This window comes from Microcebus murinus, chromosome X (assembly GCF_040939455.1).
Source record: "Microcebus murinus isolate Inina chromosome X, M.murinus_Inina_mat1.0, whole genome shotgun sequence".
In the NCBI taxonomy this organism is placed as follows: domain Eukaryota; kingdom Metazoa; phylum Chordata; class Mammalia; order Primates; family Cheirogaleidae; genus Microcebus; species Microcebus murinus.
The window spans coordinates 74895822-74911970 of record NC_134136.1 but is presented as its reverse complement, the minus strand read 5'-3'; positions in this window follow the sequence as shown (position 1 = coordinate 74911970).

Here is a 16149-nt window from a genome sequence, read left to right as displayed (position 1 = left end):
TTGATTGTAATGGTTCCTATTTTGATTAATAAAGAAAGATATGTTTGAGCCTAGTTATGATGATTTAAAATTCACGGTCTGAAACTGCAATTACTTTTGTATCAACCTAATATAATGGTTTCAGGTCATCATTAAAATCTAACACATATTGGTGAAGAGCATAGACTTTAGTGTCACACATATCTAGGTTCAAACATTAGCTGAAAAACTTACTGAACTGTGTGACGCTGAACAAGTTATTCCCTGTACTTTAATTTTCTCATCTGTAAAATGAAGATAATGATAATACATACCTCATTGGGCAATGTGGGTATGTGAGGATTAAATGAAATATTTCTTGTAAAGAGTTTAGTCCAATGTCTGGTACATAGTACACACTCATTTATTTTATCTGTTATTATTTTTTGTAGCGGTAAGTGCTTTATTGGAATCTCATTGGCTTTGCTAGAGCAGGAAATTACATATGGGGACTAGTAGAGGATAAGGATGGAAAAGAAGTGGTGGCAGAATCCCACATGGGAGGCAGATAACAGAAGCCACTGACAGACTGCAGATGTTTCATGTAAATATATAGTGAACATCAGGGCATTGAGGGGTGATGAATAGGGAAAAGGGGAGAATAGCATGGTGGAAAATGCTACTTGGGAAAAATCTATATATCTTCCTCTTTCTTTTCTTTGTTTTTTCCCCTATAGCATTTCATAATCCACAGTATGATTTATTATTTGTTATTTATATTTGTATTGTCTATCTTCTACTGCTAGAATATCAGTTCCACGAGGTCAGGGATCTTTGTTTTGATCACCAAGGGATCCCAAGAATGTAGGACACATACAAGGCACTCAATATCTATTAAATGCATTTGGCCAGAAATGCGTAGGATGAGCTGGATGCTGAAACACCACTTAGGGATCAGTGTACTCACCAATAAGCATAAGGGTGTGGGTGCTGGTTTAGGGTGAAGTCAGCACTCATGGGAAGAGAAGTACCATATCTTGTTTTGTTTCAAAATAATTTTCAGGACTTAGTAACTAATGAACAACAGGAGTCAAGAAAAAGTTTGTTAAAGTAAGGTATTTTTCTTTTGGAAAAATTATACATGTGAACTTTTACACCTAGTTGGATCCTTATCACAGTTAACAGCTGTAATTTGCCAGTGGGGAAATGCATACATGAGAGGTGATATTATTGTAGCAAACAACTCCTACTGTTGTTGACAAGATGAACCATTTTGTGTGTTGTCCTGCTAACATGTAGAGATGAACTGGTTCTATTAATAGCTTCTTATCTCTATCAGAATTGCTGTGATTTATGTTGAAACTTGAAAGTTTTCACTACTTCAATATAATTTCACATGTGTGTTGCAGTCCTGATGCCTTGCTCAATTTTCTAGAGAAAGGGAATGAGAATCAGATTAAAACTAACTTCAATATTCATAAATATACATTAAATTGCTACTATAGAAAGCTGCTAAAGATGGCATTTAATCACTTAAAATTTGCTTTTTGAAAGATTTTCTCCTTTTGGATCCTAGAGTGAGTAAATGTGCTGTCTAGAATGGTCTATTTCTGCATCAGTAATTGCCCCTTGCCTTCTGCAGTTCTAGTTCAATGGTAGTCAACAAGCCTGGCTGCTTTTTGTTACAAACATAAATCAGACTCCCTCTTAAGCTCATATTTGGTGACCCCTTTTTATCTTCTTATTCCCCTGAGGAGAACAATTGGATTCAATTCAGCCCACTACAAGTTCCCAAATGAATGCACTGCTGTCATTTTGAAAATGCCATGGTCACTTTGAAGCCTCTTTCTGTTTTCTTTATTTTGCTACAGGAAAGGGGACAAAAGCGATTATGGTGTAAAATGTAATAAATCATTTCCAAAAGTTTAACTGATAATGAAGGAGCAATCAGGAAAAAATGAAACAAGAAAGCAGAATGCTCAGAGGTCCTACAATAAGAAGAAATAAAACTACAAGACACATTATTGGGGGAAATGGAAGATATTTGTTGAAGATATTTTGACAAATTTTGAACTAGTACGAGCATACACTCAAGAAAACATGGATTTATCTTGATTTGGTTGAGAATGAGGCCATTGAAGTTCTTTCCACCAATCTAGTGCCTATCAGTCTTTCCAAACTTTTAACCTACCATTACTTTAAAAGAGTGATATGGAAGAATGGTTAAATGTTTAGGCTCTGAAATCAGATAGTCTTGGTTCAAATACAAGCTCTGCCATTAACTAGCAAGGTGACCTTGAAAATGTCATTACATTTCTCCAAGCCTTTGTTTTTGTATCTGTAAATTAAAAGTAATGCAAAATTCTCAAAGCTGCCATGAAGATAAGGATACATAATCCATATAAATGAGCTTGCAATGATAAATCTATACATTTTAGTTATTATCATTACACAGATTTTCTGCCCATGCAAAAACAAAAGAAAAGCTATTTATTTTTCTTTCCACACATTGGTAGGTTTTAAGGAGGGCCCCTATCTCTGGCCATATAGTTTCCTATGCTTGATGGCCTTGTAACCATCTCTACTGTTGAAGACCTAGCTTTTAGATCCAGTTAAAGCTATATCCCACAGCTTCCTTGATCTCTTAGCTTTTAAGAATTATACTTTCATCTGATGATTTAAATTAATTTTTGCTGATGGTATTTATTCAGTACCTAACTGACAGTGTCTGGCACTGTAACTGACTAATATTGATTTTGTAGAACATTAACTAAATTGTAAAGCCCTTGAGGGCAGGGCCTATATCATATTTCATCTTGCAGTCCAAATTTATAGCATGGAACAAATCTGTGCAGATGATCTATAATATTTGTAGGTGGTAGCAATTGTGATATTAAAATGGCAAGATCTAAATTTAATCTCCTAAGTCTGGCATTAGCCCATATATTCACAATATTTCAGAGTAACAAGCATGTCGTCAGCAGACCTGGGTTGAATCCAGGATCCTCTACTTTCTAACCCTTATATGAAACATTTCACCTTTCCAAGCCTCAGTAAGGGTTAAATGAGTTAAAACATTTAAAGTACTTAGCAAAAAATACCTAGAACATAGGAAAGAGCACTTGATACAAAGATAGTAGTGCCTTGCTATCAACAAACTAAAAAATGTTACTTCTCTTTTTCAGACTCCATCTTCTCCTCTGTTACTACTATTATATTAACTTTTCATTGGCCATTCCTTTATCACCTGTTCTAACAGTTTATTTCCTCTTTTAGGTCCTCTGAACCTGATCCTTGACTTCACTAAGGCGTACTGGCACTTAATTTTCTTCTTCTTCTTCTTTTTTTTTTTTTCAGTTATTTTCCCCATATTTACCATCACATTTTCTTGTCTACTGAGCCTGGACCCCCAAGTCAACCACTTAATATACTTTCTCCTTAGGAATCTTGACAAATTCATATTTGGTCACATCTGTTCTGCCAACCTTCAACCCTGGGGCTAAGCTCATAATATGATTCATTCCTTTCAGCAACTCTCAAACAGAACTGGAGGCAATCACTACCATACCAATCATTATCAGCACAAGGACAGTGTCACTTGCCACTGTAGAGACTATTTGATATGTAGTCTCACTTGAATTTTTAATGCCACTAGAGAAGGTTTTACTTCATTGTTCTCCTATTCAAGAAGCCTGTATTTATCCAAACTTCTGCCAGTCTCCTCAAAACTCGTTCTCATCCTCTGTTCCCTTCACTGGAAACCAGTGGTTCTAAAATTTGTGTGTGTATCACAATCTCCTGGCAGGATTGTGAAACACAGATTTCTGAGCCTCTTCTTCAGAGTTTTTGCTACAGCAAGTCTGTGGTGGGGCTTGAGAATTTGCATTTCTAACAAATTCCCAGATGATACTGTGCTGCTATATAGTTTTACAACTAAGTTTCTCCACAAAATAGCATACACATTTTGTTTGCACTTTTCTACTACCATCAACTCTTTACCTATTTTGACTTGTTTCCAAATCCATTAGTTCACAGAAATATCTATGTATAATGTTAGTTTTGATTCCCATGTTACTACACCTAATGAATACATTTGGATCTTTATCTCTATTGATAACAGTTGTCATTTACTATTCTATTCCATTCTTAAAATTGTGTACCATGATTTCAGTGACACCATATTTACATAAATGCCCTCTTTCCACTTTAATGATTTAGTTTTGATCTAATTTGCTCATTTCTTCTAGTTGCTTGTTTCTTCTGCGTACCCTTTTATCTTGGTAATTAGCTAGGTTTCATTCTTCTCAGTCTTCTCTAAATATTCTCCTGAGGGGGGTGTCATCTATTATTTCTACCACTTATACATTTACAAATTGCTGTTTCTGTTCAACTGTTGATTCAACTTCCTTCTGCTAGATATCTTACCAACTGCAGAAAATAAACATGAAAAAATCTTATTTAATATTTAGACCAGTTCTTCCTCCTGGTTGATAAGACATTGTGAAGTTGATGATACTATGTCTAGAGAATGTAGGAACAGTAATAATCACCCCTCCTGAACAGTCAGGATAATGACTAGTAAAAGAGAACATGGTTTGGGTTGTAAAGTCCAAAGTATTTTAATATGAGAAGTATAGTTGTGCCGCATAAAGCACTATTTTATTTGTTCATTTATCCATTCAGCAGAGATGTAATGAATACTACACACTGGGATAACTTCTGGAGGTATAGTGCTGAGTAAAACATAGAGTGATACATTCCTATGAAACTTGTGGTTTAATGCAGGACACACATACAAAAATCTCACTGATATACAATTATAATAAGTATTATAAAGGACTTCATTTTAATCTTTTTAATCTACACTAGGCAGAATTCACTGATTCACTGTGAGAGAACAAGAGGCAGACATAGATTAGGTGACTGGTTTTGGAAGAAGCCCTTTGAGGAAGTGAGACTTAAACTGAATCTTGAAGCATGAATAGAAGTTTTCCAGGTGAATGGTGAGATAAGAGTGTTTTAAGCAAAGAGAACAACATGGGCAGATGCTTTGTGAAGGAGAGAGCTTGCTGTGCATAAATAACAGAAAAGCCTCTATGTTTGGATGAGAGGCTGAAGGTTACCTGAAGCTGCAGAAGTCAGGCTCCACATCATGTAGGGCCTTGAAGGCTGTGAAAGAAGTTATATTTTATTCTAAATACAATAGAAAGCCAAGGTAATGACATAATACAACTTATATGTTTATAAGTTCACACTGGCTGTATTGGGGAAAATGGATTTTAGGGAAGAAAGAGCAAGATGACCAGTTAGGAGGCTGTTGAAATCATCCAAGTGAGGGATGATGTTATCTTAGACTAGGGTGGTGGCAATGGAGGCATAAAATATAGGTGGATTTGGGATATACTTTGGAGGAGGAGCCAACAGAGTTTTTATTTGTGTGGATTGGAAGGATATATTTCTTGCTTGGTCAGTTAGTTAGATGTTGATGTCACTTGTTGAGATAGAGAACTTGGAATAGGAGTGTATTTCAGAGCAAATATCAGTGATCACTTTTGGACACTACTAATCTATCAATTAAAAATCAAATTCCTTGGCACAGCATTTAATGATCTGAAACTATATCCTTTTCTTCCTCTCCTTTCTTATTAATATCCTGTCTTATTTCCTTATATTTTCCTTATTTTTATCTTTATTCCTTAGTCATCCCCAATATCTTAGAGATTTCTAAGCATTCAATGCTGTTGCACAATTCTTTGGCTAAGTTCTATAAATTTTGCTCTGTGAAGCTTTCCTTGACAGCCCTGATACGGAAAATGTTGGGGGCCGGGACACAGCCGCTTGCCACCTCCCCATTGCTCTGCATCTCCGCGGGCCAGCGCTGTGCCTGGCCAGTTGGAGGGCACACTGCTGGGGCCAGGCCCCGTGGCAGAGAGCTGCCCAGGCCCACATGTCACCGGGCCCTCGTGCTAGAATGCACCCAGGCCCATGTGCCGCTGCCTGTTTCTGGCCATGCTTTGAATCCCCACTGTTTTTGATTGGATGTTAAAGCTTGTTGTTGATTGGATGTTAAAGCTTGATGCTGATTGGATGTTAAAGCTTGTAGTTGATTGAACGCTTTTTAAGCCCTACCAAGGGTATAAAAGCAGGAGGAGAACAAGGAGGGGACAGAGGGTCAGAAGATCAGAAGACAGGAAGAGAGCTGTAACACTAGGTGTGCTGAGCCTGCTGGGGAGGAATAAAGGCTGTTCTCCGACTCTTTGTGTGCCGCTTGGTTCTTTCCCTGGTCAAGAGCTATAACACTAGCTGTACACTTGCCACAACATTTTGGTTCCCTGACCGGGAAAGCTGACCAAGCTGGCTCCTTGAAGCCACCAGTACAGCACCTTTGATGCCGGTGTCCTTGATGAGCTTGTCAAGGCCTTGCTGAGGGAGGGGAAGCAGGGGCACTGATGCAGGCTATACTGCGACAGGCCTCCCTGCAGGTGCTGGCCTCCACGGTGCACGGACAGGAGCAGGAGGCTGATGGGGTGGGTGCCAGGCTGAGCAAGCTGGAGTGGCAGACCAAGGCCAGGACACTGGACAAGGTAGGGTCCCTGGGACCTGCCCAAGATAGGCCTGTCAGTGGGACAGAAGAGGAGCCCAGTCGGCTCCTAAGGGTGTAGGCCTGTCAGTGGGATGGAAGAGGAGCCCAATCAGCTCCTGAGGTGTAGGCCCATCAATGGGACGGAAGAGGAGCCCCATTGACTCCTAAGGATATAGGCCTGTTAGTGGGATGGAAGAGGAGCCTGATTGCCTCCTAAGGGTTAGGCCCATCAGCGGGATAGAGGCTCATCATTGGGATGAAACAGAAGCCCATCAGCTCCTAAATATAGGCCCATTGGCTCCTAGGTGTAGGCCCGTCAGTGGGATGGAAGAGGAGCTGGATCAGCTCCTAGGGTATAAGCCCGTCAGTAGGACAGAAGAGGAGTCCCATCAGCTTCTAAGGGTTAGTCATCAGTGGAACAGAGCCCCGTCGGCTCCTAGGTGTAGGCCCGTCAGTGGGATGGAAGAGGAACCCCATCGGCCTCTAAGGACAGAGATCCCCCAGAGGAGGGAATGTGTAACCTCTGAGTGAATGTGAGTGGAGGGAACAGTGACTGCTTGCAGTTATTGTCTCGGTAGCCGCACATCTTCAACTATAGGGTTTGAGTAGGTCCTAATCTGGGGTTCTGTGGTGATGTCGGCATAACGGCGATTGCCAAGACGTGCTGAAGTTCTCTCGAGGGACACAGAGGCAGACACCTGAGAGAAACTGCTACCCCTTGTCTAGAAAGGGGAGGGGCCAGAGAAGGGACCACAGTCTGGGCAGGGACAAGGTTCAGAAAAGGAGTGTTGTTGGGCGGTGTAGGGAACAGGAGTGCTGGTTAAATCAATTGAAACATGGGAGGGTCCGAATCCAAGCCAACAGTTGTAAGGTGCATGCTGATAAGTTTCATGCATTCAGTATGGAGAGTGGTGACTGGGACTGCATCCAACACTCCACCACCATTGGTTTCTCCACTGCTGGCATCTCCACCACTTGTCTGTGGGTTGCAGTCTGCCCCAGCCTTCCAGATGCCTCTGTGTGAAGTGTGAGGTCCACTGCAGGTTCTGGATGATGGAACCATGCAGCCAGGGCAACCTGCCCTGTATTATCAGCCTTTCTCCACCACTGATCTATTGAATTGGAAACACCATACCCCATCCTACTCAGACAAACTACACGCCCTCATCGACCTACTGGAGTCTATCTTCCAGACTCACCGTCCCACATGGGAAGATTGTCAGCAACTCCTGCTGACTCTCTTCAGTACCGAAGAGCGGTGTCGGATCATGATTGGAACTCAGAAGTGGCTGCAGGAACGGGCGCCAGTGGGCACCCTGGATATGGAATAATGGATATCATGAGCGGTGCCTGAGACCAACCCAGAGTGGGATTTCAATGCACCAGAAGGACAAGCAGCACTCAAGTGGTACCGAGAGGCTCTTTTCCAAGGAGTGTGGGAAGGGGCCAAAAAGCCGACGAACGTGAACAAGGTTGCCCTAATTACTCAGAAGCCAGAGGAGTCACCGCATGACTTCTACGAGTGCCTCTTTGAGGCATACAGGACATACACACCTATTGACCCCTAGGCCCACGTGCCGCTGGCTGTTTCCGGCCACACTGCTTGCGTGATCCCAATTGGGTAATTTTTGAATCCCACTGTTTTTGATTGGATGTTAAAACTTTTTTTCGATTGGATGTTAAAGCTTGATTTTGATTGGATGCTAAAGCTTGTAGTTGATTGAACGCTTTTTAAGCCCTACCAAGGGTATAAAAGCAGGAGGAGAACAAGGAGGGGGCAGAAGGGTCAGAAGATTGGAAGACAGGAAGAGAGCTGTAACACTAGGTGTGCTGAGCCTGCTGGGGAGGAATAAAGGCTGTTCTCCGACTCTTCGTGTGCCACTCGGTTCTTTCCCCAGTCAAGAGCTATAACACTAGCTGTACACTTGCTGCAACAGCCCTAGGAAGAATTGATGATTTTGTCCTTGTACCTCCAATATATTGTGAATTTCACTTCCATCGTAATAAAAATAATTCAGCAATAACTTGTGAGAAGTACTGTTTTATCATCATTTTACGGATAATGAAGGAGAAGCAAATAGAAGTTAAGAAAATTACTCAATATCACCCAACTAGGACAAAAAATCCCAGATCTGCATGACTTCAAAACGCATGCTGTAAACCATCACGTTCACAGCCTACCTCATTATTGTGCCTGCCATTCTATACGACATTTATCATAAGTTGGTCTTCTATAGTAACTGTGCATTCCTTAAAGACAGGACCTGCATCTCATTTATCTCTGGCAGTGACATGCATAAATGAGATAATTATTTATTAATTAAAAATAAACAATACTAGAATCTATTTGGAACTCAGGGAAATCAGCAAGAAAAAAATCAAATAACCCTATCAAAAAATGGGCAAAGGACATGAACAGAAACTTCTCAAAAGAAGACAGAATAAGGCCAACAAACATATGAAAAAATGTTCAACATCTCTATCATCAGGGAAATGCAAATCAAAACCACAATGAGATATCACTTAACTCCAATGAGAATGGCCTTTATCAAAAAGTCCCCAAACAACAAATGTTGGCGTGGATGTCGAGAGATAAGAACACTCCTACACTACTGGTGGGACTGCAAACTAGTTCAACCTCTGTGGAGAGCAATATGGAGATACCTCAAAGCGATACAAGTAGATCTACCATTTGATCCAGCAATTCCACTACTGGGCATCTACCCAAAAGATCAAAAGTCACTTTATTTAAAACACACCTGCACTTGAATGTTTATATCAGCACAATTCACAATTGCAAAGCTGTGGAAACAACCCAAGTGCCCATCAATTCATGACTGGATTAATAAAATGTGGTATATGTATACCATGGAATACTACTCAGCTTTAAGAAACAATGGTGATTCTTTACCTAGGCCAATGTCTGATAGGGTTTTCCCTACATCTTCTAGGATTCTTAAGGTTTCATGCCTTAAGTTTAAGTCTGTTATCTATCTTGAGTGAATTTTTGTAAGAGGTGAGATATAGGGATCCTGATTCACTCTTTTCCATGTAGCTAACCAGTTTTCCCAGCACCATTTATTGAAGAGAGATTCTTTTCCCCAATGTATATTTTTGTCAGCTTTGTCAAAGATTAGATTACCGTATACTGATGGTTTCATCTCTGCCATCTCAGATCTATTCCAGATATCCATGCTTCTGTTCTTGTGCTAGTTCCAGGCTGGTTTAACTATTATTGCTTTATAGTATAGCTTGAAGTCAGGAAGACATGCCTCCCAGTTTGTTCTTTTTATTTAAGATTTCTTTGGCTATATGAGGTTTTTTCTGGTTCCATACGAAGTGAAGAATTATTTTTTCTAGATCTGTAAAGAATGCTGATGGTATTTTGATGGGGATTGCATTGATTCTGTAGATCACTTTAGGTAATATTGACATTTTAACTATATTGATTCTACCAATCCACGAACAAGGTAGATTTTTCCATCTGTTTATCAGGTGGTGGGCAGGCGGGAGAGGGGAAGAGGAAAGGGGTGTATGCTTACATAACGTGTGTGGTGGACACCACCCAGTGATTGGACACATCAGGGGAAGGGAGGGGAGGCAGGGGCAATATTTGTAACCCTAACAATATTTGTACCTCCATAATATGATGAAATAAAATGGAAAAAAGGGGGAAAAAGAAACAATGGTGATATAGCACATCTTGTATATTCCTGGATACAGGTGGAACCCATACTACTAAGTGAAGTATCTACTAAGTGAAGATCTACTATCTACTAAGTGAAGAATGGAAAAACAAGCACCATATGTACTCACCAGCAAATTGGTATTAATCATCATTTATGATTCCTCGGTGTGTGTTTGAAATACTATTCTTTTCATGTCTGAATTTGTAGCAAAAACAAAACAAAACAAAACAAAAAAAACAACTTCTGTCAAATAAGACCTCATTGTTAAAATAATGAAATAATGTTTTGAGGGGGAATGTATATTTAGATCATGATTGCTTTAGAAAAATGGCAATACATTTAGGATAAGGAGAAAGTGCTCTATTAAAATAATGATCTTCGGCCAGGCACGGTGGCTCATGCCTGTAATCCTAACACTCTGGGAGGCCAAGGTGGGAGGATTGCTTGAGCCTAGGAATTTGAGGTTTCTGTGAGCTAGGCTGACACCATGGCACTCACTCAAGCCTTGACAATGGAGTGAGACTGTCTCAAAATAAGTAAATAAATAAAAATTTAAAAATAATGATCTTCTAAATTTTTTTGTAGCTTAAAATAACACAAATTTATTATTTTATACTTTTGAAAGTCAGAAGTCTGAAATTGTTATTAAGGGTCAAAATCAAGAGAGTACATTCCTTCTGGATGTTCTAGGAGAAAATGCATCTCTGCCTTTCCCAGCTTCTAGAGGCCACCTATATTCCTTGGCTTGTGGTTCCTTCCCCTATCTTCAAAGCCAGCAATGTAGCGTCTTTGGATCTCTCTCTCTCTGACCTTGGTTTAGCTTAAGTTAATCAAGTAGACATACAAACAAACATAAAAAAGACTAGCAAGTCACTTAGAGAATAGATCTCTGTAATCCAATAATTTGTTTACAGAAATCACCAAATGGCCAGACCATAAACCAAATTCTCAGTCATTGCTGTTGCTAGTTAGGAAACACTTGTCAGGCATAAATAAATCAAAATCAAAAACAAAATACAAAATTAGTAGAAATAAAATTAAAATTAGAAAAGCAAGGAGTAATCAAAGTTGTATTGTCATTTTGAATTCACCTCTAAAAATGAAGAATGGATGTGTCTGGTGTTAAGCCCATGAAGTATACCATTTCTGTTGATGGAGTTTACCTGCCTCTGTCAGATGAATCTATTCATATGAGCATCTCAGTGGAAGACCTCCAACACTGCTAGATGATAATTTTCACAAAAGGTAACATCCTGACTCTCATTTAGATATAAAATGAGTATACATTAAATATATTATTTAATTCATCATTTACTAAGGGAACCAGCCTGATGTTAAAACTGGTTCAATGAAAAATCCAAAGAACAGACATATGTATAAATCAGAAGTATTCAAATTAAATTACAAATAGATACACAACTGGCTTTTTTGTTTGTTTTTATTTTTCAATTTTATTTTAGCGTATTATGGGGGTACAAGTGTTAAGGTTACGTATATTGCCCATGCCCCCCCGCCCTCCTCGAGACAGAGCCTCAAGCATGACTATCCCCCAAATGTTGCACATCTCACTCATTGTGTTTGTATATACTCATCCCCTCCTCCCTCCTCCTACCTGCCCAACACCCAATAAATGTTATTCCTATATGTTCACTGAGGTGTTGACCCATTGTTTTTCCATTCTTGAGATACTTCACTTAGTAGAATGGGTTCCAGCTCTCTCCAGGAACATATAAGTGTGCTATATCATCATTGTTTCTTAAAGCTGAATAGTACTCCATGGTATACATATACCACATTTTATTAATCAGGAAAACGGATAGCCACATGTAGAAGACTGAAACAAGACCCACACCTTTTACCTCTCACAAAAATCAACTCACCCTGGGTAACAGACTTGAACCTTAGGTGTGAAACTATTAGAATTCTAGAAGAAAACGTTGGAAATACTCTTCTAGACATTGGCCTAGGAAAAGAATTTATGAAGAAGACCCATAATTGCATAATTGCAAAGCTGTGGAAACAACCCAAGTGCCCATAAATTCACGAGTGGATTAATAAAATGTGGTATATGTATACCATGGAGTACTATTCAGCTCTAAGAAACAATGATGATATAGTACATCTTGTATTTTCCTGGTTAGAGCTGGAACCCATACTACTAAAAGAAGTATCCCAAGAATGGAAAAACAAGCAACACATATACTCACCAGCAAACTGGTATTAACTGAGCAGCACCTAAGTGAACCCATAGGAACCACAGTAATAGGGTATTGGGCAGGTGGGAGGGGGGAGGGGGGGCATATACATACATAATGAGTGAGATGTGCACTGTCTGGGGGATGGTAATGCTAGAAGCTCAGACTTGTGGGGGGACGTGGGCAAGGGCATTATTGAAACCTTGATTTTGTACCCCCATAATATGCTGAAATAAAAAAAAAATCACATAAAAAAGTAGACCACAAAGGCAATCACAGCAGCAACAAAAATAAATAAATGGGACCTGATAAAAGTAAAAAGCTTCTGCACAGCCAAAGAAACTGTCAAGAGAGCAGACACCCCACAGAATGGGAGAAAATTTTCGCAAGCTACACATCCAATAAAGGGCTGATAACTAGAACCTATTTTGAACTCAGGAAAATCAGCAAGGAAAAATCAAACAACCCTATCAAAAAATGGGCAAAGGACATGAACAGAAACTTCTCAAAAGAAGACAAAATAAAGGCCAACAAACATATGAAAAAATGTTCAATATCTCTAATCATCAGGGAAATGCAAATCAAAACCACAATGAGATATCACTTAACTCCAATGAGAATGGCCTTTATCAAAAAGTCCCCAAACAATAAATGTTGGCGTGGATGTGGAGACATAGGAACACTCCTACACTGCTGGTGGGACTGCAAACTAGTTCAACCTCTGTGGAAAGCAATATGGATATACCTCAAAGAGATGCAAATGGAACTACCATTTGATTCAGCAATTCCATTACTGGGCATCTGCCCAAAGGAAAAAAAAAGACATTCTATAAAAAATACACCTTCACTAATATGTTTATTGTAGAACAATTCACAATTGCAAAATTGTGGAAACAACCCAAGTTGTGGAAACAACCCAAGTGCCCATCAATTCATGAATGGATTAATAAAATGTGATCTTCTATATTTTAATTAGTCATTTCATTTCATAATTATTTTCTTCATGAGAAATTCATTTTGGTATATAGTATGAGGCAGGGTCGTAATTTTATATTATTTTTCAATTTTATTTAATCAATTTCCCCAGAACTATTTTGTTTCCCTATGGATAGGGAATGCTTAGTTTATCATAACATAAATATTTCTATGTACTTCATTGTGATTCTGTGTTTTATATTCTATTGACTTATTTTTTTAGCATCAGATTGTTCAATTGCTGAGCTTTGAGTTAAATAATTGAGTTTCATTCAATGATTTTAATTATTACAGCCTACTTTTTAAAATTTTTCATATTCATTGTGCGTGTGTTTTTTTAACTTAACTTTGAGCTTTTGGCTTGTTTAATTGAAATACTTAATTTCTTCTTCAGTACAAAGCCCTCATAGTCCTATACAATTAATAGCAGTGAATATCAGTTTTTAAATATAGTTTTGTCAATTTGACGATTAAAATTGGTCATTTACTTTTATAATCAAATGTAAATGTATCTTACTACTAAAAAGTTGTACGTTTTCTCATATTTTTATTATATACTTACAATTTAATTATTGTGAATAGCCTATACTTGTATACCTTTATTGTTTTTTCTATTGGGCTTTCTTTGTTTCATTATTTTCCTTTCTTTCTTTTCATTCTTTTTCTGTCTTGGTAAGTTAGTTTAATTACAGTACAACTTACCTTCACTGAAAGTCAGCTTTTTAATGAACAGTACCGTTTCTTTTGACAAATGCATGCAATCATGTAACTACCACAAAATCAGGATGTGAAATCATTGTATTATCCTCAAAATTTCCTTTTGTACCCCTTATAATCAAATTTTTCCTCATCCCCATCCCAACCTTTGGAAATCACTGATCTGTTATACATATCTATAAAGTTGTCTTTTTGAGATGTTCTAATAATGAAATATTATAGTAGTCTTTTAAATCTGGCTTCTTTAAAATCTCAGCATAATGCATTTGAAATATATTCATGTTGTTGCATATATCTCCAAGTATTCATTAACACTTGTTATTGTCTGTGATTTGGTTATAACAAGCCTGATAGGATAGCATATGATCTTTTTTTTTTTTTAATTTTTTTTTTATTTTGGCATATTATGGGGGTACAGATTTTAAGGTTTCAATAAATGCCCATTTCTCACCCTCCCCCCAAAAGTCTGAGTCTCCATCATGACCATCCCCCAGATGGTGCACATCTCACTCATTATGTATGTATATACCCACCCCCCTCCCCCCTCCCCCCTCCCCCCTGCCCAATACCCTATTACTGTAGTACCTATGTGTCCACTTAGGTGCTACTCAGTTAATACCAGTTTTCTGGAGAATATATCTGGTGCTTGTTTTTCCATTCTTGGGATACTTCACTTAGTAGTATGGGTTCCAGCTCTAACCAGGAAAATATAAAATGTGCTATATCACCATTGTTTCTTAGAGCTGAATAGTACTCCATGGTGTACATATACCACATTTTATTAATCCATTCTTTGATTGATGGGCACTTGGGCTGTTTCCACAGCCTTGCAATTATGAATTGTGCTGCTATAAACATTCGAGTGCAGGTGTCTTTTTTGTAGAGTGTCACTGGACCATTTGGGTAGATGCCCAGCAATGGGATTGCTGGGTCAAATGGTAGATTAAGTTGTATCGCTTTAAGGTATCTCCATATTGCTTTCCACAGAGGTTGAACTAGTTTGCAGTCCCACCAGCAGTGTAGGAGTGTTCCTCTCTCTCCGCAACCACGCCAGCATTTATTGTTTGGAGATTTTTTGATAAAGGCCATTCTCACTGGGGTTAAGTGATATCTCATTGTGGTTTTGATATGCATTTCCCTGATGATTAGAGATGTTGAGCATTTCTTCATATGTTTGTTGGCCATTCTTCTGTCTTCTTTAGAAAAATTTCTGTTCAAGTCCTCTGCCCACTTTTTAATGGGGTTATTTGATTTTTTCTTCCTAATTTTCGTGAGTTCTAAGTATATTCTAGTTATCAGTCCCTTATCGGATGCATAGGATGCAAAAATTTTCTCCCATTCTGTAGGTTGTCTGTTTACTTTCATGAATATTTCTTTGGCTGTGCAGAAGCTTTGTAGTTTGATCATGTCCCATTTATTTATTTTTGTTGCTGCTGTGATTGCCTCTGCGGACTTCTTCATAAACTCTTTGCCCAGGCCGATGTCTAGGAGAGTGTTTCCAACTTTTTCCTCTAGAGTTCTAATAGTTTCATATCTTAGGTTTAAGTCTGTTATCCAGCGTGAGTTGGTTTTTGTGAGAGGTGAAAGGTGTGGGTTCTGTATTAGCATTCTACAGGTGGCTATCCAGTTTTCCCAGCACCATTTATTGAAGAGAGATTCTTTTCCCCAGCGTATGTTTTTGTCTGCTTTGTCAAAGATGAGATGGCTATATGAGGATGGTTTTATATCAGGATTCTCACATCTGTTCCACTGGTCCATATTCCTGTTTTTGTGCCAATACCATATTGTTTTAATTACTACAGCTTTGTAGTATAGTTTGATATCTGGCATATTAATGCCTCCCATTTTGTTTTTGTTGCCTAGAATTGCTCTTGATATTCGGGGTCTTCTTTGGTTCCATACGAAGCGTAAAATTGTTTTTTCTATATCTGTGAAGAATGTTGATGGGATTTTAATAGGTATTGCATTGAATCTGTAGATCAGTTTGGGTAGTATAGACATTTTGATGATATTGAGTCTGCCGATCCACGAG